Source organism: Fistularia commersonii, chromosome 25 (genome assembly GCF_037954325.1).
Source record: "Fistularia commersonii isolate RoL2024-O1a breed Wild chromosome 25, RoL_Fcom_v1.0, whole genome shotgun sequence".
Classification (NCBI taxonomy): Eukaryota; Metazoa; Chordata; class Actinopteri; order Syngnathiformes; family Fistulariidae; genus Fistularia; species Fistularia commersonii.
In genome coordinates, this window is record NC_141308.1 from 10,359,462 (window position 1) to 10,387,185 (window position 27,724).

Below are 27,724 nucleotides of genomic sequence, written 5' to 3' on the forward strand. Positions count from 1 at the left end.
TACAGTCAACTACACATACACACACACACACAAGTATTTGTACTTAAATGGGCATAATTTTTTCAAGAGATATCATCTGAAGCCGTTTTTTTTTGATTCATCCATTTTTTTTTTTTTCTCCATTTAATAATCACATTACCCAAAAAAAGGAAAAACAACACTGCAGAAAGTGAAAAAAATTAAATAAAATATTGTTTTACATTTTGGGGGATGCTGTACCTTATCAATATATTTAGAAAAAAAAAAATTCCTTTTCATTTTTTTTTTATATTGCAATCTACATCACCCCCCAGAGCTTGTCATTAGCATTTCAACAGACTAGAAAAATCAGGATGCTGGAGACGCCCTCTCACCTCAGCCTCTTGTGTTTTTTGTTGCAGTTTTGCACGCCTGATATTAGCATGTTAGGTCGAGTATTGTGTTTTCATAGCCGCAGAATGCAGTTTGAATGATCCTGTCGACGTTAGAGTGCAGCAACAAGTTTTCTGAAAGGGCCGAACAAGTCTTGGCCGTAGTTTGGCTCCCGCGAGGCAGAGCGGGAGCAGACGACACGTTTTGAGTCGGGAACCGCCGGGTAAACGCGAGCGAGAGCTCGGCTCGGCCCGACCCCGTTTCGCACATGACACTCAGCAAACCCCCGGAGGTAAAGGTTTTCGAGATAAGGGAAATAAAGACACCTAAAATTTACAAACCAACTGCAGTATCAGTTGCGAAAGGGAGTCTGAAAAATCACCCGTAGGAATTTGCACATTTGGAGATAGGACAAGGTTATGCGCTCATGATAAGTCAAAAAAAAAAAAAAATGTGTATATTATGTATAACTGACAGAAAGTCAAGATCAGAAAGAAATAACTGGATTTTTTGCCTTTTTTTTTTCCCCCCGAAATGTCACATTTCAATAATCCACAGCATCAAGCGCACCACGGAAAAAAAATCCGCCGCCTGGCCGTTCATTCTGAATTAGCCCGGAAGATACATGTCCGTTCCACATCACAAATAACCTTTGCATTTAACACAGGAGTCAGACATCAGTGAACACTTTGACGGTCCTTCTGCCGTAGGGCGGCTTCACGGGAAACGGGACTTCGCTTTGCTTTTTGAAAACCCACGAGAGAGAGACGTCAATGACGTCATGATAGATATCTACATTTGAATTGATGATGTCGGGCTTATCGTGTCTGGCGTTGACCCCCGACCTCAAACGATCACCTGGATCCCGATCAAGAATTTGGGTTTCCCGGCACCCATCGCAACAAGAGCGTTCAATCGAATCTCAGTGTAATGGATTATCTCCCCTGCCCGGAGTCTGTCCCCGTTAACGGGGGTTAGACAGATTAATCGGGGAACGAGCGAAGGAAAGAACGGAACTGTGTGTTCCCGCGGCTTTTCGCCTCCTTAACATCGTCACGAGGATGCAGAAGAGTCAGACGGGATGAGTAACGGCTGGCCGTTTCTGCCGGATCGACATCTGCTACCGGGCTATCCGTCACGGCGGCGACAGCTCTCCGATGCGTTCTCCGGAGCGAGAGCCTCCCTTACCTGTCCGTGCACGGGACGGATATACACGCGTTCAATCGCCCGTGCACGAACTTCTTTTTAAAATCTCTCATCAGCCACTTTGAGTTGCCTTCGCAAGCGTTAAAAGTGCAGGGTTTTCGCTGAAAAGTGAGAGGCTGCGTTGTAGAAGCGAAGCCAAAGCTGTGCATCCAATATTTGCGATGTGAAGAAACAGCGCGGAGTCCTTCATGTGCGGATCTTTGTGTACCCTCTCTGTTTGCTCAGTGGCTGCAGTTTGGACAGCAGAACTGCAAGGCGTCAGCTCACTTGGGCCGCCTGATATCCCCTCGACGGAAGCTCTGTACCAGTAAAGCCGGCTAGATGGATCGGGACTGCAATTTTTCAGCAAGCTATGCGGCGTCCCTGCCAAACTAGCGCGCCAACAATTTTCAGATCCACATTCAGCGATGTTTAGCGAGACGGTTTTCTCTCGCGAACGCGTCCCTCTGTTAAATATTTTTTCTTGTCGTCCCGATCTCCCGGCCACACATTGGCAAGTAGGAAAATAAACAAATGTGATAAAGGAGCCGGACGGATTTAATAGTCTGCCCGCGATTGCTTCCTTCAAATCCCAACATTTCATTTCTTGGATTATTTAAAGAGCAATTATAGAATATTTTATGCTGCTTAATGGCCATCAAGCACATATTTACACCCTCTCAAAACCAAACATCCAACGTTAACATTTAAAATGTTTATGTGCTTTTTAACCCCATGCCGTAAATAACAATTTAAACGCAGAATAGGATCAACCATCAGCGAATCATAAAATTATACGTTCATTTATTCATTCATTATTTATACCGCTTATCCGCCTCTCAGGGTCAAGGCCGTGCCGGAGCCTGTCCCAGCCGTCATCGGGCGAGAAACACAACATAGAAATGCCAAGTGTTGGAATCAAATTCGGGCACCTTCTTGCTGTAAGGCGGAATTAAAAACCTCTGCATCAGCATACGGCCGCAACTGCACGCGTGCTAATGCAAATGCGTAGAATGGCCGGCCTGCTTCAGCCAAAGAGGATAACTAAAGTTTGCATTTTCTTCCACTGACCCCAAGTGGAGTGTCAAAACAATTTCGCTGTCACAACTCCAACCTACAAAAAATAACAATCTATTACTCCTTCAATGGAGAAAAAGTTCTTTTTTTTTTTTTTATACGTTTACGTCATTTTTAGAAAATACGCATTTGTGTGTGTTTCTTTGAATTATTTCCAAACAATGGACGAGGCCTACTTCCTTGAGACAGGGCTAACATCTTACGAAAGGAACAACAACAACACGAGGACTTCTGCATCTCGAAGTAATAAAAAGGGTAATTTTCTTTTTTCCCCACAAACCTGAGCTGAAGGATGTGAAATCTTTCCAAGCACATTTCCATCCAAAAATGATACAGAAAGGAAACTTTGACAAACCAAAGCAAGTATTTCTCTTGAAACCTGTAGCTCATTCGGCACTTGCCCTGCGCAGAAACGTTTTTTTTTATTCCGTCCATATTTGTTGTCCTAGCTTAGCGTAGACATTGGTGGTCTCACAAGATTTGGTCCACTTCCTGTTTTGTTTTTTGCCCTCCCTTGATGCCGTTGGGACATTTAGCTGCAACACTTCTTACCTCTCCTGGTCATCTGCCACTACCTGAACCTGTGGCCATGAATAACCCGCCTCCTTCAGCTGTGAATGAGCGGTCCAATGCCATTTTGTTCCTGGGCGTCCAGGTCAGCAATCATGGGTTCATTGCAAATACATGGCCACTTTTCTCCACCTCAGGGATGACGCATTTGGTTCTTTTCGGTACAGCGCTTCAGGTACTTGTTGAGAAATGCGACAACTTTCTGAACATTTCACTTGATAATACTCCACCACCCAGCAACACTTGCAACATTGCAATTGTCGATCTTCACCTTGGTTCAGATCTGTTAGGTACTGTTAGGACTTCCAAATATTCTTTTTGGAAAAGGCCTTCTGGGCTTTGGACAGTCTGGTCCTTATTTTGCTTTTGCTGGTACCCTGGTATTTGCTCTGGGTTTGCTACCCAGCTGGACAATGCCATCCACTCCCTTAAGCCATGACATTGGTGGAACTCAAGGAGAGGCCAGTCCGTTTGCGCTAATCTGTCTAGCCAATGGGTGGGCAAACTTTTTAGCTCAGGGGCCACGTTGACTTTTAAAATTTGACAGACTGGCCGGGGCAGCACAAGATATGAAACACACAAAAAAAACATGCATTTGTTAACAGTGCATGTCAGACGTTTTTCTGAACATTGTCTGATGTTTGCTTGCATTTCATGCACAAACTGGTTTTTCCCTTGTAGCTTCACGTCCAGCTCACTCACGTGTGTCAGAACGTGCACAGTAAAGGCTGAAACACAAAGCCAATCTGCATAATTCAGCTCAGGTAAATTCTCAAGCAGCTCCCATATTCATTGATCCAACCCTTCAATCATTCACATCAGGTACGAATTCCGTCCCCATCTTCGGCGGGCCGGATTAAAAAGACCAACGGGCCGGATGTGGCCCGCGGGCCGTAGTTTGCCCACCCCTGGTCTAGCCTGTCGGTCCTTTCCTGCAGGTCATGTTGGTTTTTGGGACACCGGGGCAAAACCATCTGTAAAATTGAGGTCTAGTTGAATTGTTTGGGTCCATTGTGTGCCTCTCAGCTTGTCTTCTGTTATCAACCACATTGTCCAGTCAGTCGTGAGTAGGAATAATACAAGAGACTTTATACAGCCTTGACGGACAGGAAACTCTTCAGAAAGGTTATCCGCAGGTTATTACGCTCCCTTCAAAGTTATTAAAGAATCTGCTGATCGGTGTAACGATCTGCTAGGGACACTGCGCCATCTTCCCAGGCTCTCCCTACGCAGCCCATCAAAATTCCCATTCATCATTTTGTATAGGAGTATATTTACACCTCCTTTAGTTTTAGAGATCGGTCACAGTTTGTAAAGCAGCTGCTGTTTCTTTATGCCTCTGCTGGTGATGGAAGCATCACTTAAATGCACAGGGATTCAAGGATGAGCTGATTGGATTATGCTGGTCCCAGGTCAGTGTTGCTGTGACCTTATGCTCATCTCATGTTCATGGATATAATATCTCAGGGTCGCCCGACCGGAATTTCCTTACATCTGGCAGAAATATTCGCTTGGACAAAACGATTTGAATGCCGCGTTCAAGGTGGAGGTGATCTATCAAAATCTTCTGTTTTCTCAATGGCTCTTATATCCATACGCTAGTTCTGATGAAACTTCTCAAAAATATATATATGAGCAGGATAAAAAAATGAAAACAGCTGACATCCAGATGTTCAAAGGTATCATCATACAGAAAGGAAAGGGGAAAAATGAAAGTATAAAGATCTAACAACTGTAAGATGACAAAAAAGGTCGCACATTAAACTCAAAGTTTATAGCTTTTACATGATTCCGGTCGATTCAAGTCAAGTAGTGCCGGGTTTCTTTCAGAACTTTAGTGTTGGCTGGTGTCCTTTTATTATTTGTATTATTCATTTATTGCCGCTGTGCTTGCAAGCGAGACTGAGCCTCCAAAAGTTTTCCATTAAAAGAAACCATTATAAAGAAAAAAGTTGGATCTTGGCAACAGGGATGCTGTTAGCTCTCGCTGATAAAAAAAAAAAAGAAAAAAAATGTGTTTCTTTACCTTTTTTTTTTATGTATAATCCAAGCATATCTTGGCTAAATCACGCTGTGTCAACACCAAAAACCAAAAATGTCATCATTTTTACTCGATGATGGAATTGTTTTGAATCCTGAGTAAGATTACAACTGATTTATACTCTCACAGGCCGGCTTATTATGTGCAGCAGTATAATCCATTCCTATATTTTATTTTATAACCAACTCCGAACCCTTCATTTTGCTTTTTATTCTTGTTGTTCTGCTTCTTCCTGTATGAAAAATGGCCTCAGCTACGATTCACCGTCCTTCCCTTCGCGGTCTCGGCCCTCGGTCGGCCATTCATTAGGCTCGGTCGGTGACTTCCTCAAGGACGGTTCCACAAAGTCTCCCGAAGGCCGGGGACTAAACTGGCAACCTTCGGGAATCGAACTAATAACCTTTTGATTACCGAGCGATGACTCCCGAGCCGAGCTTCCCCCGGTTGAACATCACTCCGCGCCACAAACTCAATAGCAGTTAAACAGCAGGGTCAAGGAAAAGTGAACATAATTATATTTATGAGCAAAATTAATGGCAGCTGTTGAACCAGACCATAATAGATAAGACAAGAGTTCTTAATGGATGTGAGTGTATTTTTAATGACTTTTTATGACTGATTGCCATTCATTATCTACACCGCTTATCCTACATACAGGCAGCCGGCCGGAGCCAATTACAGCTGACACGCCGCCGATTGCGGGGTACAACCCGAACCGGTCACCTGTCAATCACAAGGTAGTGAATAGAGAAATCGACCAATCACGCTGCGATTGGGTTCTCGAGGAGGAAACCGTAAGGAACCAAGGGAGAACCCAAACCCAATGGCAAAAAGCCCCGGCCGGCCAATCAAATCAAACCAGGAAGCTTGTAGCCGCAAACCCCCTGCACTCCCAAGGACGGTGAAGCAGTTGCGCTAACCACACAAATGTTAAACTTCAGTGAATAATTTCAACATATCGAGGTTATGTCAAGTTGCCTGGGTAAACTTCACAATGTTCACTTTGTGCTATAAAGTTCACTCGGGGATAAAAGTTATGAATCGCTGTAGCAAACACACACACACACACACGCATTGATACACAATGCATTAGTCGATATTTACAAACAGAAGATCTATCAAAAAAAAATTGGATCGGAGCGCTAATTTAGTTTGCGAGTGTTTTTCCTCTCCGTATTACGATTTACGTTTGTGCACCGGGAGCCGGGCATCTGGCAGATTTGTGGGCCAGAGTGATCGCTCCAGGTAAAATAAAATTTAAAAAAAAAAATCTTTATTTTCCCTGAAAGGAAGACATATGGTGGTTCCCTGGATGTGCAGGTTCAGCGGTAATCCTGCCCTCGGTTCAGGCGGGTGTCAGCCTTCCGTTTCGCCCTCTGACAGAAACGGGCTAAAGAGAAAAAAGCCCAATATTTTGGAAGAACATCGTGAGCTCGGGGATAATCCCGGCTCATGTCATTTAAATGAAGAATGAGTCTCTCCAGTATATTATCGATTTGGCTCAAGGCCTGAGAAAATGTTTTATAATAACCGCCGGGATTTTTCGTGCTAGGTTTTGACGGACGGAATCGTGGCTTTGTCTCGGGGTGCGGAGGACGGGATTCGCATCAGAGCAGGGGGGAAAAAAAAAAAAAAAAAGCGAGACCTTTGTTTTGAGAAACGGCGCTCCGACCCCCGACTGACAGCCCTCACCGATACCCGCGCGCCGAGGAAAGGGCGCAGATGAATTAAAGTTCGTGAAACTTTGCCGGAGGGCCCCCGTGCAAAACAAAACCAACAAAAACGCACCCCGAAATTCTTCCCAATCCTTGCGTCACGTCAAACTCACCAGTCACTTCACGTGTCAGGTGCATAATATATCACCCGAAGGCGAATGAACAGAACTGTAACACTTCCCCCTCGCTGGGTTTTCATTATTTTAACTGCTTGTTGGTAAACGAATCATGTTGTTTTTTTTTTTTTTATTCGCAACGCCGGGGAAACTACGCAGAGCCGAACGCATCTCGACTGTCACAGCTGTTTCTCCAGGCAGGGAAAAGACGGGGGAAATCGCAACGGCCGCGCAGCTCGTCCAGTTCATTTATGCATCTTAAAATGAAGTTTTTATCGTCAGAAATAGAAATTAATCGGTTTAACTACCCGGCGCAAGCAGCGTACGCCTCTGAACACACGTAACGCAATTGCCCACCATCTCGGCATTGGGGCGAGTAGAAAAATACCGAATTTGCATTTATTTGCATCGCCTACTCTTTTGATATCATCGCGTGGGGACATAAATACAGCTTTTCCACGTGCGAAAGAATCGCACAAACATCTAGAACAAGTCGGAGCAGGAGTTCAGAGTTTCGTGTTTTGCTTCATTTTAACCCTTGTAGGTTCTTAACATTGTTTTTACTCCCCTTGTCCTACGGGTCAAAAATGACCCATAAGACAATCTTTGTACCCTAGTGGTGTACAGCCCACATGGAAACAAAAAAGAAGTATCACTTTTTCTAATTATGGGGTCTCTTTAGGAAAAGTCATAAAATTTCAAGTTGGAAAAAAATAGGTTAAGGTGTTTTTTTTCTACAGCTAAACACGGTAGTGGGTCACTTTTGACCCGCAAGACAACACAAGGGTAAGTTTTTCGGGCCGTGATGCGGTTGGCGTGGGCGCTTTCCTGCTTTTCTTTTATTTCCCAGCTCTGATCTAAGGAAAGCGGACCCGTGGACCCGCAGCACGCCGGGTATAAAAGTTAAGATTGCTCTTGAAATCTAGAACGTCTAGAACGTCCCGGCATGGGTATAAATCACCGAACATTTTCAAGAACTGTCAAGCGTAAATATGAAAGCTCGTGTCCTAACGTGGCAGGACAAGCCACAGCTGCAGCCGCGACGACGCGCGTCCTTGACGACTTGGTGAGCGCGTTCGTCATATCGCCCGAATCCCAAACACCCCTCTGTGAGTCCTGACAGGTGAGCGGTGATTAATGGCGTCTGTTTTTACTCTCAAACAAAGTCATGGAGGATGACTGGTGATTGACAGACGAACCCGGGCTCTGGGGTACTTTTTTTTTTTTTTGTGTGTCAAAGGTGAGATAAGGAGCTGTGTTGATATGGAGCCGCATTTTGTAATAACGGTGCATTTTGTAATAAAAATATAATAACTTTTTTATTTCATTTTGTAATAACTCTGCATTTTGTAATAAACTGCCCCAACGCATTTTGTACTAAATGTTGCCGCATTTTGTAATAAGTTATTACATTTTTAGAAGATTATTACAAAAATGCACTTGCAACTTTTTAATTCTCTAGGAAATGTAATTACATGGAATTTATAGAATATTCTCTGTTAATGCAACCTTTGAATAGTGTACTGATAGTAATTGCTAAGTACTGCTACTAGGCTTATACAGTGAAACTAATAATAGGCCTAGCTTTTACAATAAAAAAAAAATGAATAAAAGTTAAAAAAATAACTAAATAATAAATAAATAAATAAATGAAAGTAAAATAAAATACAATTAACAAACAAATAAACTATGCTTTCGAATTTTTATTACATAAGCACCATGTTATTTGTTATTACATTTTCTAGAGAATAAAAAAGTTGCAAGTTCATTTTGTAATAATCTTTTCAATATGTAATAACTTATTACATAATGCGGCAAAATTTAATACAAAATGCGGCTTTATTACAAAATGAAATGAAAAAGTTATTACATTTTGGATGTTTATTACAAAATGCGGCTCAACAAGCTGGGATATAAAGAGAAAATCACATCGGAAAATTAGCCGAACATCATGGCCGCCACCGCTTATCTGGCATTAGCGATCCAAAACATTAAGAGTCTCCATCCAAGGCCCCGGCTTTTCTCACTCTTTTTCAGCCATCGGAAATCCTCCGCGCGCTCGCCTTCTCTCCTCCCACCTCGGCTTGCAATCGTTCGGCAGGCATGTGGTCGGTCCGGGGAGCCGGTATTGTGTCGTGCCCACTGTGCTCTTTAAACCATGTTCCCGAAGTTTGCCAATCCTCTCACTTCCGGGCGTGAGACACCCACCGGCATCCACTTTTTTTTTTTTTTTTTTTGTAAAGCTTCCATTCCCGTCGCTCCCGCGCATCCCACGGGGAACTTCAGGCGTGAAATCGCCATTGAGGACGGAAGATCACATCCCACCCCGAAACATGTAAATGCGCCCTCTTTGGATATTTCTTTTGCGAGAAAGCAGGCGTTACGTCAGATCCCCCGAGAAGAAAGCGAAACGATTTCCTTCCATGATCGGTAATGATGTGCCATCTAAACACCCTCTGCGAGCGTGTGTGTGTGTGAAAACTTTCATTGTAATCACCCCGTACGCTTTGCACGGTCTTTTACCAAACATGCAAGCATTTCGATGTGACTAAAACGATTATCGCGTGGGGAGAATGAAGGTTCTGCCTACCAGGCGCCCGACGGTAAACAGTGGGTTGAAACACAGAGGAGGTTCTCGCTCACATGAAACGACGTCTTTCTACGAATACAACGATTTATCGGAAAGCGGCGGCGACTTTCTCTCTTGCAGGAATCGTGTGTTAATGGCGCCGCACGGCTCATTTAGCAGAGTGAGCGCGTCGTAATGCGGGGGTTAAATGGTTTGATCCCCGCGGCCCTCGCCGGGGACGGTGCTGATGTGTCCTTGAGCACAAAGCTAAACTCCTCGGCGTTCTTGATCTGGCGCCATCGGCTTGATGAACTCACTGATGTTTTATCCGCGGTTGTGGATAAAAGCGTCTTGCTTGATGAATAGTTTTATAACCTCCTATTCGGAATTCTCCATTCTCTCTCTTTGCTCCGTATTGTCATTTCTCAAAAATCCCCCGAGACAATGAGCAAATATTTTGATGCAGACGCGTTATGCGTTTCCCTTTTTTAATGAAAAAAAAAAAAAACGCCGTAAATTTAAATGGAACTGTCGAGTTCACTTTCCGATGAAAACTCTGGACACTGATGATGTCACCAGTTCTAATTTCAACAGGAAATTGTTTTGCTTTGCTTTTTATTTTATCTCCAACTGATTAAAAAAAACAAAAAATAGTTGTTTATAACCTGAGGCACTGCTTCCCAAAAGGCAAGCTGGGCAATTCTTCTTCAGTGTCCTAACCAGCCATTACTGTTTTGTGCAATTTGGGCAATTTATCCTATTATTTCCTATTATTTATGTATGTATAGATATTTTTTTCAATATATTTTTTTTTATTTTACTAAGTTTGCTGACACAGGCAGACATAAAGCAGTGGGAAAGTAAAATCAGCTCTGCAGCAGGGGGTTAGAACGTGAGGGTCCCCAGACAAAAACACTGTCGCTTTGTAAATTTAAACAGCGTCTCTGCCTGACGGAGGTATTTACTGCCGGCCGACATGAAAACATCGCGATATCTGGGGGGGGGAGAAGGGGCTCATTTAGCCACACGGCTCTCTTCGGGATCATTCACGTGATTGATGTCGCTCCATCTGCTCCGTGTTTCATTTAAAATTGCGCCCGTTGTCATGATGTTTTATTTCCCCCAAAACACAAACAGAGAAACCTGGCATTTCAGCATAACGTGTAGCAAAACTAGCTCTGTGTCCTTCAAAGGCCCAGATGCATTTAAGCGATTCAGAGACACCGAGTCAACGGTCGATTCTCGTCAGCTGGGGGGGAAAAAAAAAAAAAAAAAAAAAAAAAGAGGTCCTCGGGATGCGTGACGCTTTTACAGGTCCCGCAGGTGATCGGCGCTCGGCGCAGAAGAAGCAGACAGTCGCTTGGAATTCACGCGACGGAGCCTGACAAGACGATAGACGACTTAGACGAGCGAGGACAGCGGTGTTGTTTTCGGCGTCTGGGCTGTTTGTCGGAGGTGCGCGCTCTCGACTCCCTTTGGTTTCGCCTGCAGACGTTACACAGCGCCTTGTCTATTACGCCTTAATACTTTTAATGATAGAGAAATATCGAACCGACAAGGTCGGCAGAGTTTCATTCCTTCTCTTCGAGTTTATTGTAAAGGCTTTGACGTCTGACGGGCACCTGCTGAGATTTTCATTCGTCTAGAAATAATGAGCAATTTTCGCCGTCTTTGTTCAAAGTCATCCAATATTTTGATAAATAAAAGAACAAAAAGAAGCAGTCATTTGTTTTGGGTTTTTTTTTTGGTTTTTTTTTTGTTTATTTTCCTGCCATTATTTCTCCTGTTCTGAAAGCTCTCGGTTTGAAAAAGATTAATGACTGCATTAAAAAAACACCGACGACAAAGGGAATACATCAAGACCAACTTAAGGCAACAGAATCAATTTCTACATTCATATGTTAATTTACGCACTTCAAATATAATCATATTATGTTATGTGGGAAGAGAATTTCTGATTCCCTCTCTTGTATCAGCCAAATACAAAGCAGGTCATTTAATATGTAGCCCTAAAAGAAAATGACTGTTGGAATCGATTCAAATTTAAATGAAGCAACAAACAGTAACATTGCAGTTATAGTACACTGTAACTTTTGGATGTGACAGCTCAGCCTTTATCTACATATATACTGAGTAAATGTATATACTGTACATATAACGCAAGTAATGTGCAGTCAGGGGAGGCAGGAGAGGCCGTGCCTCACTTGCCAATCTTGGAAAGTAAAAAAATGGAAAATGAAAAGAATTAAATGGTTATATTCATCAGTGATTTGAGCTATAAAGGTATTTTTTCATTAAACTTCACCAGTTTTAGAGGGATTTTCACATTTACTGTTCAAATATTGAGGAGAGAGGGCCTCAACATAGATTGCGCAATGTCGACTGACTGCAGGCATGCTCTGCACTAAGACCCTATTACTGTCTCCTATGTCACTATTAAAATGTTTAAACACGTTTGCTAAAGGAACTACATTTCCAGTGTGCAGTGTTTTTTGTCAACAACTGTTACAAGTTTCTTCTTCTGAGTGATCATAAAACAGCTGCCAAGAGGCATTAAGTGAGGCAGGGAGTTGTCCTGCCTCATGGTAGGTGTGCCTCACCAGCCAAGAACCTCACCACATGTCATTGGTACACACACACACACACACACACACACACACACACATATACAGGACTGTCTCAGAAAATTTGAATATTGTGATAAAGTTCTTTATCTTCTGTAATGCCATTACAAAAACAAAAATGTCATACATTCTGGATTCATTACAAATCAACTGAAATATTGCAAACCTTCTATTATTTTAATATTGCTGATTATGGCTTGCATCTTAAGAAAATTAAAAAATCCTATCTCAAATCCTATCTTAGAATATCATGAAAAAGTAATTTTTGTTTTTTTAATTGCATTACAGAAGATAAAGAATTTTAGCACAATATTCAAATTTTCTGAGACAGTCCTGTACATACATCACACATACTGTATATGGATGGATGGATGGATGGATGGATGGATGGATGGATGGATGGATGGATGGATGGATGGAAAAAGGGGGAGGGGGTTGAACAGCATTTTGCACCTTTATTCTCCAATAAAATGAATTAAGGCCCCTCTTCTTCTCTTTTCGGCTTTTCCCTTTAGGGGTCGCCACAGCAAATCAACTTTCTCCATCAAACCCTCTTCTCTGTATCCTCCTCTCTCACACCAACTACTTTCATATCTTCTCTCACTACGTCCATACATCTTCTCTTTGGTCTTCCTCGAGACCTCCTGCCTGGCAGCTCCAATTCCAGCATCCATCAATATATTCACCATCCTTCCTCTGTCCATGACCCAACCATCTCAGTCTGGCTTCTCTGACCTTCTCTCCAAAACATCTAACATGTTCTGTTCCTCTGATGGACTCATTCCTGATCCTATCCATCCTGGTCACTTACAAAGAGAACCTCAACATCTTCATCTCTGCAACCTCCAGCTCTGCCTGCTGTCTTTTCATCATTGCAACAGTTTCTAGTCCACACATCATCGCTGGTCTCACCACTGTCTTGTCCACCTTTCCTTTCATTCTGACTGAAAGTCTTCTATCTCAAAGTACCTCTGACTCTTTTCTCCACCCATTCCAACCCGCTTGAACCCGTCTCTTCACCTCTTTTCCACACTTTCCGTTGCTCTGGACTGTTGACCCCAAGTACCTGAAATCCTGCAACTTCCTGATCAGGACTCCCTGGAGCCTCAGCTTTCCACCTGAGGTCCTCTCATTCACACACATAGAATAAATTGAATTGAGGACCCTATAACAAAAAATAGGTGATGTCCGAAAAACATGCAGTAGGTCAATAGGGGAACCTGGATGACCCTTCTGACTCTATAAGGTGTGTAAATGAGAGGGCGGATGGTTGTATGTGTCCATATTTGGCGCTGCGATAAACTGGGTCTAGGGTGAACCCCAACTCCAGTACCCCACTGCCCCAAGTGCAGGATAAGCATCATAGATAACCAATGAATGACACATGTGGCTTTTAATACAAATGTGCTTTGAATACCCTAAATATTTGAGGTAAAACGCAAACGGACAAAGCAATTAGCTGAGACCTGGTGGTGGTGGTCGGATTTTATTTGAAACGGACTGATATAACTCGGTATAAACACCATCAGAATTATTTTTTGTGAAAAGGCCTAAAGTGAGGGGAGCCCAAATGTCAAAGAACTGTTACGGACTTTTGCACAAATAGATCAAATAAAAGCATTGGACCACAGCGATGCTCTTTGCAGGATACATGATCGCACACATTTCCATCTTAAATGCCTAGAGTTACGGGTTTTTTAAGGATAAATAAAAAAATTGCTTTCTCAGCTTGACTGTTTGAAACCCTGACGGTCGTGTCTGGGAAACACCAGATCGCTGAGGGGAAAACAAAACTAAAATCAGTGAATGTATAAACAAATATGATTTACTTATTTTTAAATAATGAAGCCGGTGTTTCGGCCGGATCGACTAAAAGTATCCGGGCTTTACTTGGAGGCGAGCCTTGAATTGTAACTCCCCTTCTTTAATGAATATCTTTAAAGTCCACTTGATGGGAAATAAATCGGTATGTTGTTGACCCGAACTCGGGACAGTTAGGAAAAAATAAACAAATCTGAAGCGATGAAAAGGCTGCTGGCGACGGCGGAGCAAGTGGGTAAGATAACCAACTTTTCTTCATGCTTCAGTTGTTCATTTCTTTCTTTCCAGGATTGTGGAAACCTTATCAAACTACACCTGTTCTCCAAAAAAAAAAAGAAAAAAAAAAGAAAATCAAGCGTTGCCAAAAGCAAAATAAGATTTACTTCAGAAACAGCATTTAAACCCCTTCAGTGCGAAAAAAAAAAACAAAAAAAAACACATTTACACAAAATATGCAGTATTTATGCAAATGTGCTCATTGCCAAATTCACTGTTTATGCAAAAGTTAAAACACCCGGGTCTTTCGGGGCGGTTAAATGAAGTCAATCCGTATTTTGTGGGTATTACACTGCAGTTTATCTCTGCACTCAAACTACTTAGACGGATTCAAGCGACGGAAGCTGAGCTCCCTAGAAAACCCAATAATCCTCTTTTAATTTCAGCGTAACAATTACGGGCTGGTTTTTGATTATCTTATCACTGTCTGACTGCGCGCCGACCTCCCGCTTGCTCGGACCGCATGCCGCGCGCGAGGGTGGCGCGTCGACGCGGGCCGACGGTCGGTTCAAGGAGAAAGAAACACACACCGGGGGAGGGGAAACACACACACACACACACACACACACACAGTCAGAGGTCGTGCACCGCAATGCCAAATCATCGTGGCGAGTCGTCGCGCGTTGGGCTATCCGCGCTCATGAGTGGTTAGCGGATCTAATAGCGCGAACGTCGAAGCGCCTCGGAATGGAGTGCACGTCGGGGAAATCCCTCCGTGGTGCCGCCGGGAGCACGAGCGACTACATATCTTGTGATTTCCCCGTCCCGGTGAAGTCTTGTAATCGTGTTCGATTCGTAATCTGATGTTGTTTTCATCGCATTGAAGTGTCAGAGGGGCTGTATCAGAAAGCCCGGCTCGGTCGGCCGCAGGGATTCCCCACAGGGGAAAGTCGATCGCGGCCCGGTCGGAACGAATGAAGTCGAACGGGAAGACAGGAGGTCGAATGAGAGAGATTTCTGATGTCTCTCAGAATGTCTTGAATCAAGACGGCTCGCTCGGGCATCATCTTCATTAGCCTTTGCAAAAAACAGCTCGCCGTTGATTTCATGTCCACATTCCTCCTTTGCTACAATTTAAAAAAAAAAAAAAAAAAAAAAAATTGAATCTGAATTTACTTCATTTATTTATTTGTATTCTTTTTAAAAAAAAAAAATCAACATTTTCATCTGAATTTATTTCAGCGATTGCTTTTTTAATTTTTTTTTTTTTTTAAAGAATCAACATTTTCATCTGAATCTATTTCAGCGATTGCTTTTTTTTTTTTTTTTTTTTTTTTTAAAGAATCAACATTTTCATCTGAATTTATAGCAGCAATTGGTTTTTTTTTCACCTTTTCATTATTTATCACTCCTCGCCGTCGATTCCTCAGCACGCCAGCGCCTAACCTTGATCTCAAAATCCTAGCATTTCGCCGCTTGCTCTGATTGGCCGACACATCGGCGCAACCTTTTTAATATAATTGTAATTTGGCTAAACCGAAAGATGGACACAACTTCCGCTGTCTCGCACACTTTTGACCTTGCATGGACTAGAAAAGCATCGCTCTATGTTTTCGAAGAATTCCTTGGGATTCTCACTTTCTTAAATATTTATTTATGTATTTTTAAGTCAGTTGATGGAAGGCCTTGAAAATCAATGCGAGGTGGTTTAAATTTCCCCCGGGTGGCGCGGGGCGGTCCCGCTCATCAAGTCGCTAACAACCGGAGGGTGCCGAATGAATTACGTGGAGAAAATGAGATCTTCTCCGACCGTGCCGGGATAGAACATTTGGGCTCCGCATTGCCAAAATGCGATCCAGTAATGACTTCACGGAGGAAAAGAGCGAAACCCCCTTTTCTCTGATCGATCACAGGGGTCCAGAGGACGGGGCCGAGCCAGACGAAGTGCAAGTCAAATGAAGGTTAGGGGATCGCGTTTGATTTTATTTACAGATTCTAACGCGGTTGTTTCTACACAATCAAAGTTGATAGCTTTTTTTTTTTTTTTTTTTTAGAACTACTCGGCACGTTTTCCTCTTTAGCGTCTAATTCCACCCTTATTCCCAGCGTCCCCTCCCCCCCCCCACACACACACACACGGTTTGTCTCTTAACGAAACGCCGGCTCTCTCGGCCGCCCTTCCCCGCCCCGTCCAGCTTGTACTGGATAATGAAAGCCCATCAAGAAGATATCAAGATAAACATAAAAGTGGTCCGAGGCTGACAAGAAAATAAGAGTCATCCATCAAAGGGTTTGGCTACTTACACAACATGTCAGAGGACCCCTTGGGTCTTCAACACACTGCCTGATTCTCTTAAATTCAGGACACTGAACCGGATCAGCACATCAGACAGCTGGACATCGAGCCACGGAGAGGGAAAAATCTCCTGCCGCTTCCCCGCCTCCCGCTACAATACTCGCCGATGACCAACTGCGGGCCGTCCGGCACGTCACGCCTTTCACGGCCGACGTTAAAGGAGAGTCTTCATCTTCGTATCGGACTTCTGGAATCTGCATCGTTTCTCTTTCTCCGCCTTCCCGCCTGTTAACATCTCTTTTTTGAGGGGGGGAGTTTATTCGTTTTTTGTTTTTTTTTTTTACATCTTCAGCGCCACGGCGAATAGAAATGCAGGAGCCTACATCATCTTTATGGCGCGCTCGTCGCTGATAAGAAAATGTTTATACGGGTTTGTCCTACGTGGTAAAAACGCAAGTCGTCCTGATAAATTCGGCATGGATGAAGCCTCGCCCTCAACTTAATCTCACTTTCATCCTTCGGCTATAAATCACCCTTCGTCGTCAGGCCGTGGAAATTTAGCACGGCGGAGGTACTGCCGCGGTCGCCGGGAAAAAAGTTACAACGAAGGAATCGGAGACAAAAAAAAAAAAAAAAAAAACAATTACAGTTTTCCAGAAATCAATTCAAGGGCAACAACACGAATCAATTAAGGGGGTAATGATGCAACGATGCTACGTGTTACGTTCGGCTACCTGTGAATTCGTAAGGAGGTCGTGGAAGGGGGATGACATTGCCTCCGGCGTAATTCAGCATCGCTTTTATGAATCATTTCCTTGAAGTCGATACTTCATTAGAGGAGTGGGGGGGGGGGGTTAACGCGGCCGCCGTGGACGAGCCCGCCGTGCGCCTTTTTCCGTGATGGATTCCACGTCCTGATAGACATTAGACGGCGTGCGGTGTGTGATACTCTGCCCAAACAAAAATAGCCTTCTCCGCCCAACCCCTCTCGCCTCCGAGGAGCCGGAGGAGACAAATTGTCTGTGGCTATGAATTAAAAATACCTCAGCAATAATTCTCTCCGGTTCCCAGAACAAGAGCGCGTGTAATCCTCCCGACCCGCCGCGCCGGAATATATCGTCCGACTATTAAGGATGACAAAATCGGCGATGTAATTATCATTACTAATTGAAATGAACTGAATCGCAATTCTTTTCACTCACTTTTCAACACCTCGATAGTCGCCATTTACCGCATCATTTTACTTAATTAGCCAACTTTCTTGGGAGATACGAAAAAAAAAAAAAGCACAGCGGCTTAAAAAAAAATCTAAAAAAAAATCTAAAAAATCATCCGTCTCCCCCGAAAACGGGGAGATTTCCAGACGTCGTTGGACTTATCCGTTGTATTCTGACATTTCCGACGCTGTTGTACGGACATCCCGGGGAGTCCTCCGCCGCCATTTTTATTTTATTTTATTCCCTTTTATTTACGTACACCCCAAAATGCCTATCTGCTATTTTTGCCGTTACCTTAGAAGACGGCTCCTCGAAATTCGACAGGTCGGCCGCACAACCGAGTGACGTTAAAACCCCTCCGGTTCTCAAGTCTCAAGGATCCCAGAGACGCGGCCTTTTCAGCTTGGCGGGTTGCGATTCTATTAATATGCGCAGAGGTTTTTTTTTTGCTGACAGGAATGCCATGGGTGTACATCTGCGACATGTCAATATGCTTTATTTTTTAAAAAATTTAAAAAAAAAATAACATCCCCAGCCCTGATATTGGCCGGCAGGAAAGCAGGAGTACATAAAAAGAAAATAACCTCCGTAGGCTTTTATTGGACAGCTCGGCAATAAGCTCTACCGAGCGCTGCCTTGAAAACTTCCTCGGCAGAATTATTCTAGAAATTCACTCGAACGAGCGCGGGTGAATTAGTATTCGTGCCCTTGTTGGGTACGGCTACGCTGTTAGTATTTCAGCTAATGCCTCCGAGGGGAAAACAGCTCGCGTGACATATTTACACGAACCCCCTTAATGTCTATTTTTTTAGGGGGGTTTTCTCGTCGGTACAAGGTGTAAGAACTCGGCGCGGACAGAAGTTTTTCGAGAAGGCAACAACGAGCCGCTTCTCTAATTGGACCGCTTAAGGTTACTAATCCAGTGACAGGCCGGTACAGGATAATGAGCAAGAAGAAAAAGAAGAGACGGTGCAAGGTTACGCTCATCATAACTCTTTGGCAGTGGACAAAAGACTTCTGCTGCTGGCACGATAGGATCTTGGCACAAACACGCAACCACCTTCTGACCTCCAGTCTGGTCGGCTCTTCCTGAAACGCGGCCCTCCTGTCTCGCCGATTCGAACGCTTTCAAGTTATGTAAGGCAACACAAAGTTCTGTCACATTTGGCATCGTCGGCGTACCCTCGGTACCCGGCGGTAATGACGACGCCGCGCGGAGATCCATCATGTGAGGGCAAACCTGGCGCCCGGCCGCGTTTTGGGCCGACGCATCGCACAGGGTCCCGCGGGGGTCGGAGGGGGGAGGGGGGCGCGGGGTCGGCGGCGGAGTTTTTGCCAGCTGAGCACACGCTTGAGTATAGATCAGCTCAGTTTAGCCCCCCCAATTCCGCAACTACCCTGTGATAATCCTCAAAACCGGGACGAGAGCCTTCGGCGCCATTCATCACTGCCAGTTTGCCGGCCACAAGCCATTAGTTAGGAGCCATTCGTCCTTCCACACCAATACTCGCCGCTGAGAACACGAGCTGGCTGGCTGCGGTAGTCGAACCGCCGCGCTACGGGGGTAAACAACTCGCCGGCTTCGGGACAAAACGGCCTCCGCTCCTCAAAGCGGCTCCTCAAAACAAGGAAGGCGACTTCCCCTTTCGAGTCGCGGGTTGACGCGTCCCGCCGGGACAAACAATCTCGGCTCGAATAAGCCGTTTATTATCCGTTCGGCTCGTCGGAGCGGCCGGACAAATGACATCCATTCCTCTCCGGTTCGACGTCCGCGCGGAAAAATGCGAGCGCGGCTCGGCCGATGAAGACGGACGACTTCCGTCGGCCGTTCCGATCTGAGGCGATCGATCAAAAGCGAGAACGACACTTTGAATAAAGAGCGGGTCAAAGTTGACGGCGTGTAATTACGGCGTTCATTAAAATGAGGAGGAAAGACCGCTTCTTTGCCCCCCCTCCCCGGCGCCAGTGTCACCCCCGGGAAGAAAGAGGCGAGGCAAATAACTCGCACCGCCCGCTTGTTTCCTTAATAGGTTCCTTCCTTCCCCGCCTTCGTATTAATTATCATTTTTTTTTAAATTGGGGACAAAATGTGCGCTCATGCGTTAACTGACAGAAACAGAGAGAAAGAGAAAGACGTCCGTCATCTGTTACCGTGGTAATTAAAATAAACCCGCCCGGTCGATGGAAAACGGCTTCGCGGAATACGAGATGTTTTGTTTTTTTTGTTTTTTTTTCCCAACACTCTCGCATTCAATCCGCGAAGCATTTCCATAAACGTGGCCGGCGGCACCAAACAAAAGGTTATTCATTATTTGCAACATCTAGCGTTTGGGTTAGCGTTTTCTCGTCGCAATTTCTGCCATCCCAAAAAAAAAAAAAAAATTAATAAAAAATAAATAAAATGCCGGGCGCGGTGTCCGTGAACATCCAGGCTCGGCCCTTCATTTCTGGGTCAAAATAACGTCTTTGTGAGGAATCAATAGAGAAATCTCGAATATTCTATCTTGTGAAGATAGTTGGTAGTTGGAGACTCAGTTTCACCTCACTTTTGGATCTTAATCCAGGCCATGGATACTAAAATCCAGAGTCTGCAACGTCCTGGAGTTAAAGTTTGGATCTCTTTCGCGATTCCGATCCGCCCGATTGGCCGACACAAAGACTGGCGGTTGGGATGAAACCACGGATATCTCGGGAAAACTTTGATAAAACTGCTATTTCCGCCGCGATCTGCCACCATAGTCTGGTGGGAGGTGTCATAATTATATAAATGAGTTTCTTTATCAATAATAAACTTGTTTAAAACAAGAGGATTGAAACCACATCACTCAGAAGCAGAGGAGCTGCTTCTTAGAAACCGTTACGCCGCTTGAATTATGCCGTTCATAATATTTTAAATAGCCGGAGCAGCAGCTCTTGCATGTTTAGGAAGTTTAGGATCATGAATAATTTATTCTGCACACACACATACACACATGCACTCATTGCTACACATGCACACTCACTCAGCAAGTTATTAAGATATATAAATATGTGTGCATGTGTGTGTATTTTAAAACCTGAATTCTAATTCTGCATGATAAACGTCATTTTTCATTTGCATGCGTTCGTGCCAAGTGTAAGCAAGCGCTTGTGGTGCTCTCAATAGTTCATAGACGTCACTATTTATTATTAGGAAACTAATTGATAAACACTACAGCAACACATTCATTCATTGATCAATCAATGTGTGATTTAATAAAGAATTTGATGAGTTTGTAACTTTTGCACGTTTATGATCATTTAGGGGCATATTCAGAAACATACAAAAATTCACACGTTGGGGAAATTCAGGGTCTCCTGTGAACCTCCTACATGATTTTTGGAGGAACCCCTCGGACACGGCGAGAACACGCAAACGCCACACTTTTCGGAATGCGTCACGCCGTAATTTCAATGATTTCGTGTTGTCGTACTTTCTAACAACCGGGAAGGAGAGCATTTACTGGCTCGACGCACAAACGCCGATTTAAAAGACAAGGTGAAAAAAACATGATTGATCCTTTAACGCCGGGTCCGAACAGCTTCCCCCAGCAGTTTTCTGAAGTGAATAACTCCCCACACATACAAAATGTCAGTCTAACGCTCTGTGATTAAAAAAGAAATAATAGATTGGACCCAGATGTACAGACAGCAGCCCTCTGCGAGGGAACGGGCAGCCAGAACCAAATTAAATTGTACCTCTCCATCCACACACACACATAAAAATGAAATAATAATAATAATATTGAATAAAGTTTTGATGTCAATCATTTCAACGTTTTTTTTCAGTCTGGCGGCTGGGAAATTAGGACTAAAACGCTCCATGAGCGCTACACCAGGAGAAAAGGCAACATACTCGAGAGGTTTTGGCAAAAAAAAAACAAAAAAAAAAACAAACAAAAACACTCACGGTGAAGGGAAATGGCAGGCCATCTTCTCAAGCATTTTTAAAACATTTTTAGAGCACATATGTCAAAGTCAAAGGCCTGAGAACGAATGATCACTGGCCCCTGGGATGAAATTAATTATTATTAGAACCGGCCCGCTGGTGTTTTGAACGCACCAATGCTACATTCCCCACCATGCAACGGTAACCTGCGAACTCACTGCAGCGCAGCGAGCGAGCTTTGGCTAAATTCTACATCTGCAGTCAGAGCAGATGACAAATATCAGCCACCTCCTCCCCAAATATGGCTAAACGAAAGGTGGAAAGAGTACATGTCCGCGGAGGTAAAAGGCAAACCTCAAGAGAAGGCGAAGAGAAGCCGATTTGATAAACTTGCGCAAAAGATGGGACGCCACCAAGTATGAGCATCACAGAGCGTATTTTTAGTTTTTAATTCAGTTTAATTTTTATATTTGTTTCTACAAGACATGTGTTTTTGTATTTTTTTTTTTTTTTTTTTGAAGAAAGCATTGTTTTATCTGTGTGCCATAGATTTCTGTATTTTATTGATTTATATTTATTTTTCAGTTAATGGACTCGGGGAAAAAATGCAGGTAGGAGCCATGAGAAAGAATGCGACCGATTTGATTTATTTATTTTGATTTTCTCATTTTACTATTTGAAAGCAGTAATTGATATGATCATAGAGCAGCACGATATTGCATTTTCAGTTCATAATGCATGCAATGTATGCATTTAGGTCTTGGTCCAATAGACTATGTTCAGTAAAGTTCAATATGTTTAAATAAACACTGAACCGCTCCGGCCCTCGGCTTGTAACAAATTTGTTTTTTTTGGCCCTCTGCGTATTTGACCCTGATTCAGAGAAACACAACTCTTAACCAGGCAATGACAAGGAGGAGGCGGAGACAGCAATGGCGGGAAAACGACTTTTGGCAAACTACAGGATTTGAAGTATGCAAAACGGCAAATAAAAACTAAAAATCCGTCGAAAGAGAAATGAAATTTCCTAAAAATGTCTCTGCTCTAGCGGTCTAGTTTCACGACCGCGCTCCATTTCAATCCAGTATGCCGGGTTTTATGGACTCGGTCAATCGACCAATGGGGAGCGAGGGCTTCCCGCGTGGTGACCTTGCACCCGATTATTCTTTCATTCACATGCGCAATCCGTTCACGACGATTCCCGCCGGCTCGGCCGATGCGCTCGTGTCGGAGGAAATCTCCAACGCGCTCGTCCTGCAGGACCCAAAATGCGGTAGACCACACCTGAGGGTCCGACTTTTTTTTTTTTGCATCATGCACCGCTGAGCGTCTCCCGTAGAAACGTATTCATCCAATTATATTTCACATCCGTTGCCTTTTGATAAGGGAGCGCACCTTTGTTCAATACGTCGAGTCTAATTGGATGAAAAAAATAGTCCCGTATTAGACTGATAAAGGTTTAAGCTTTGACAGGGGTTGTTTTAAATGTATTATTTCCAGGTTTCTCATTACTCTCATTATGACTGCGCGGGGGTCAAAAAAAATTAAAAATAAAAATCACAAACTCACCCAGAGACCTAATCAAAATAGTATTCGAAAGCCCCCCCCCCCCACCCCACCTTCCCCTTCCGTCCGTCCGCTCGCCACGAGTGAATCTTCCATCCGGGCCGGTGTTTATTTTAAAGGTATCGATGTACGTTCGGCGGCGAGACACTGAAGTGGCCTCGGCGCAATTAAGTCAGGCACGACTCAGACGCTTTCCTGTAGGCGGCGACTGACAGGATTAGCTATAATGAGGACCTGCAGGGACATGTTGGAGAGACGGACAAAGTAATTCATTCTTTTGTGTAATGACCCCTTTTATTTATTCAGCCTCACACTTTCCGAGTCGAGGGACGGGGAGATGCGCCGCCGTCCTCGCCGGGCCGCCAAAGGTGGCGGGAATGCGATACAATCGCGTTTTCACCGCCGTGATTTGTAAACCGCCTGACGCTACATCACACTCTGAGAACTTGAATGCATGCGTTTTTCTTTTCTTTTTCTTTATTCCATCTCCCACTCCCACACACACACACACACACACACACGTCGCCATCCATACATTGAAGGGTTCTATTTCGGAAACTTGTTTGTTGTTATCGCCGCTTCTATCAACGCCGCCAGACTGAAAGGACCCGGCGTATGAGCGGGAGCTCCAATTGAGCACGCAGTCCACTTTTTATGTACCCTTTGGGTGTGTGTGTGTGTGTGTGTGTGTGTGTGTGTGTGTGTGTGTGTGTGTGTGTGCGCGCACTAATGCCATTTTGTAGATTTAGTAGATCATCCATTCAGGGCTTTCTCTGAGCACCCACTTCCCTTTCTTTCTTTCTTTCTTTCTTTCTTTTCTTTCTTTCTTCCCCCCCAGTTCTGCTGCAGAATGAAATGAACACAGAATGAAAAGGCCACGATTGGTCGGCGCTACTGATTTACGGCGGGGGGGGGGAGGGAGGGTGATGGAGACATCGACGTTCCGTGCACATCCTCCCGGGGACATCACGATGGGAAATTATACCCGGGGCAAAAAAAAAAAAAAAAAAAAAAACGCTGTCCGCTGGCCTCTGACACCTTTAGCCGGGACGGTGTCAGGGAAGTGATGCAGTGGGCGGCAGAGACAGGGAGAGCCGAAAAAAAGAAAAAAAACTCGAGGAAGAAAGCAAACCTAAACAGAATAAACCGCAAGCGTCCTCTCTTCTTCTTCCCACGTGTGTGTGTGTGTGTGTGTGTGTGTGTGCGTAATTGTTCCACGGGGCTGAGATGGCGGAGACGGATCAATACTTAATTTAGTTGAGAATCTTAAGACGCGCAAACTTAATTTGATTACCAGTACGTCATTTCAACAACTCGTGTCGTTTTCGTCCTAATTTACCCTCCCCGCCTCCGGTCTCTCCGGTCTCTTTATCTCGGAGTCGGTATCTGATTCCGGGTGAGCGTCCGTAACAGGAAGTGATGTAATATGACCAAAAAAAAAAAAAGAAACATTTGTGTCGTTGCTGCACTTTTAAACACACATTTATCCATCTTGACATCAATTCCCATCGTAACTACGTCTCGGGTTATTTCTTACTCATTTCAGGGATATACAAACACTTTACAGGTTGCTTTTGAGAGCTTTTCTGGTCATTTTTTGTGCTTTTTAAAACCTAATTTCCAGTGAATTTATTGCTAAATTGGGGGTGATTTTGAGGAAAATCGGCGGCTTTTAAAACCGGCCGTCCGGCTGTTCAGGTAAAACACTCTCTCTTCCTTCTCGCTCACCAAAAATTCCCAAATTTATGCAGTCAAGTTTGCGTCGGCGGGTCAAACGTCAGGGAGCGCTTCAGCGGGAGCTCCTCACTGTGATAAGTGTTTTGTTGTTTCCGCCGGAGTGTTCCCTGCAATCAAACTGGTTTCATCAGACTATCGTGGCGCGAGCCTGCAATTTCCCGCCGGGACCGCGTGCCAATCCATTTCCCTCCGAACGGGATTCCTGCCACCTTGCATTTAACGACGAATCTGCATTTCACAGTGTTGTCGAGTGAAAAACGCCACCGGTGGTTTTAAAAGCTACACCGCCGCGATGCGTTCCCGCGCCAACTTTCGCTTTGACAAAGGAGTCGAAAAACAAAATATACTGCTCAAAAAAATAAAGGGAACACTTGAACAACACAATGTAACTCCAAGTCAATCACACCTCTGTGAAATCATAGTGTCCACTCAGGAAGCAACACAGATTCATTTTGACTTGTTTTAAGGACATTACATCAAAGTTGGATCAGCCTGGAGTTTGTTTTTACACTTTCATTTTGAGTGTGATTCCTAATCCAGACCTCCATGGGTTGATACAATTGATTTCCATTGATCATTTTTGTGTGATTTTGTTGTCAGCACATTCAACTGTGTAAAGTATTTCATAAGAATATTTCATTTATTTAGATCTAGGATGTGTTTTTTAAGTGTTCCCTTTATTTTTTTGAGCAGTGTATAATTTGTCATTTGCCACCTCAGACGGAACGGATTGTTTTAGGGGCTTCAAACTTCACGGGGGGGGTTTGCGGGAAAATCGACAAAATAGTGCAAAGGAGGATGGGAAGTTGCAAAATTTCAACAAAAAATCTCACTCACAGTCATTTTACATGATCATGTAAAGCTGATTACACATGTTCTCCGTCGTATCTGTGTGTTTTTTGTTTTTTTTTTCTGTTTTCTCCGCTTCCCGCCAAAAACATCGGAGACCCTGAACATGCGAACGGCTTGCGACGGGACCGGGGTGAACGCCGCCTCTCGCCCCGTGACAGCTGGGATAGGATTAGCTGACGGCAGGATAAGTGGTACGGATAATGAAAAATAATGTGATGATGTTTCAGGAATTAACACCCTATTAAATTAGCTTTATAAAAAAAAATTCTCACTCAACTCACTCGTGAATGATGATGCATGACTGCACTTTAGTCCCTGGAGGGTTTGTTTGTTTTATTCCATTCATGATCATCATCTCGGTTCTGTATTTGTTTGCAGTAACCCGCGGAAAATGATGCAGAAATAATGACTTCAAGACCGTGATTCTTAGAAACCATGAATCCTTTCTATTTCACGACTGTAGTCAAAAGGGGACGAGAACAACTGTAAAAATGTTCATTTTTACAAAGGGAGTTCTGTTTGGATCAGCTGCACCCTAAAACAGGGGATTTTAAATGTTTAAATGTTTTCATCCTCAAAATAAAGACGAGTTAAATCAAATATCCCCTGGAGCCCTCGTGATGAAGGTATTATTTTTTTTTTTTTATTCTATTTTGGTAAGCATCAGAAGCAGTCGGAAAGGTGAATTTAATCGTAGAGGTCGGGCGACCTGACAGTCTGTTCCCGAACGTCCCGGTTGATATTTTGGTCACGAAGCATAAACACACGGAGGATGAACACCTTATGTTTTTATTTTAGATTTGCCAACTCGCCATTTCTCACTGCCCCCTCTCTCCTGGCGCCAACATGATGAAGTGGGTGATTATCCATATACGCTGATGGAGAAACCCCTGAGGCAACGGCCTAAAGGCGGCGCCAAGCCCGACGGACTGCCCCTTTAAGATGCCTCTAATTTCCGAGGCGTAAAAATAAAAATAAAAAAAAGAATTGCAAACTGCTGTTGAAATGAAAAATAATGAGGCGGCATATCAGAAACGCAGGGAAAGTCACCGTGCACGACAAAAAAACAAGTTTTTTTATGGGATTTTTTTTTTTTTTTTTCAATAACGCAACAGTTGCCAAAGGATCGCAGTGCCGCGTGCGGAGACAAACAACCGTTTATTTTATTCACACATCGCATGGACCGCCAAACAATATTCTTTGACTATTTCAATCAGTATTTGCAATCAATATTGAATTTAGAAACTCTTTAGTTTTTTCTTTTGTTAAATTTTGTATGGATAATTCCACACAAAATAATAATGGTACATTTATATGATCATTATTAAAGTGCCAGAAAATCTTGATATTTCAATTGCAATTTTCATTTTTTTTCAGTTTAAATGATACCTAGTTGGCCCGCGCATAAAAATTGAATAAAAAATGTGGCTCACCCGCGAAAAAAGAATTGCCCACCTCTGATATTTGAACGAATTTAGGGAATATGAAGGCGGAAATCATTTTTCCTGCATGTGTTGGAGCGTTCATATTCTGTATCGTACCGAGGACCCTCTTGCTGTGGCGCGGCCATTATTCACCATTTATCTAAAAAAATAAAAATACTCATAAATGTACATTTTCCAACCAAATATAAATATACAGTCAGGAAAGGAAAAACTCTGCACTCACAGGCCATAGATAAGATTTTATAACACATACTACAAAATGCACTTTTCTTCCAGGGGGAGCTGTGAGCGCCGGGCCCCGGAGGCCCCGCGCCGTGTGACTTGGGGCCGGGAAACACATCTGCTGAGGCAACTTTCCTCTGTATCTACGATATTAAATCCATTTTTGTCGCTCTAAGCAAACTTCCAGGTCCGGCGAG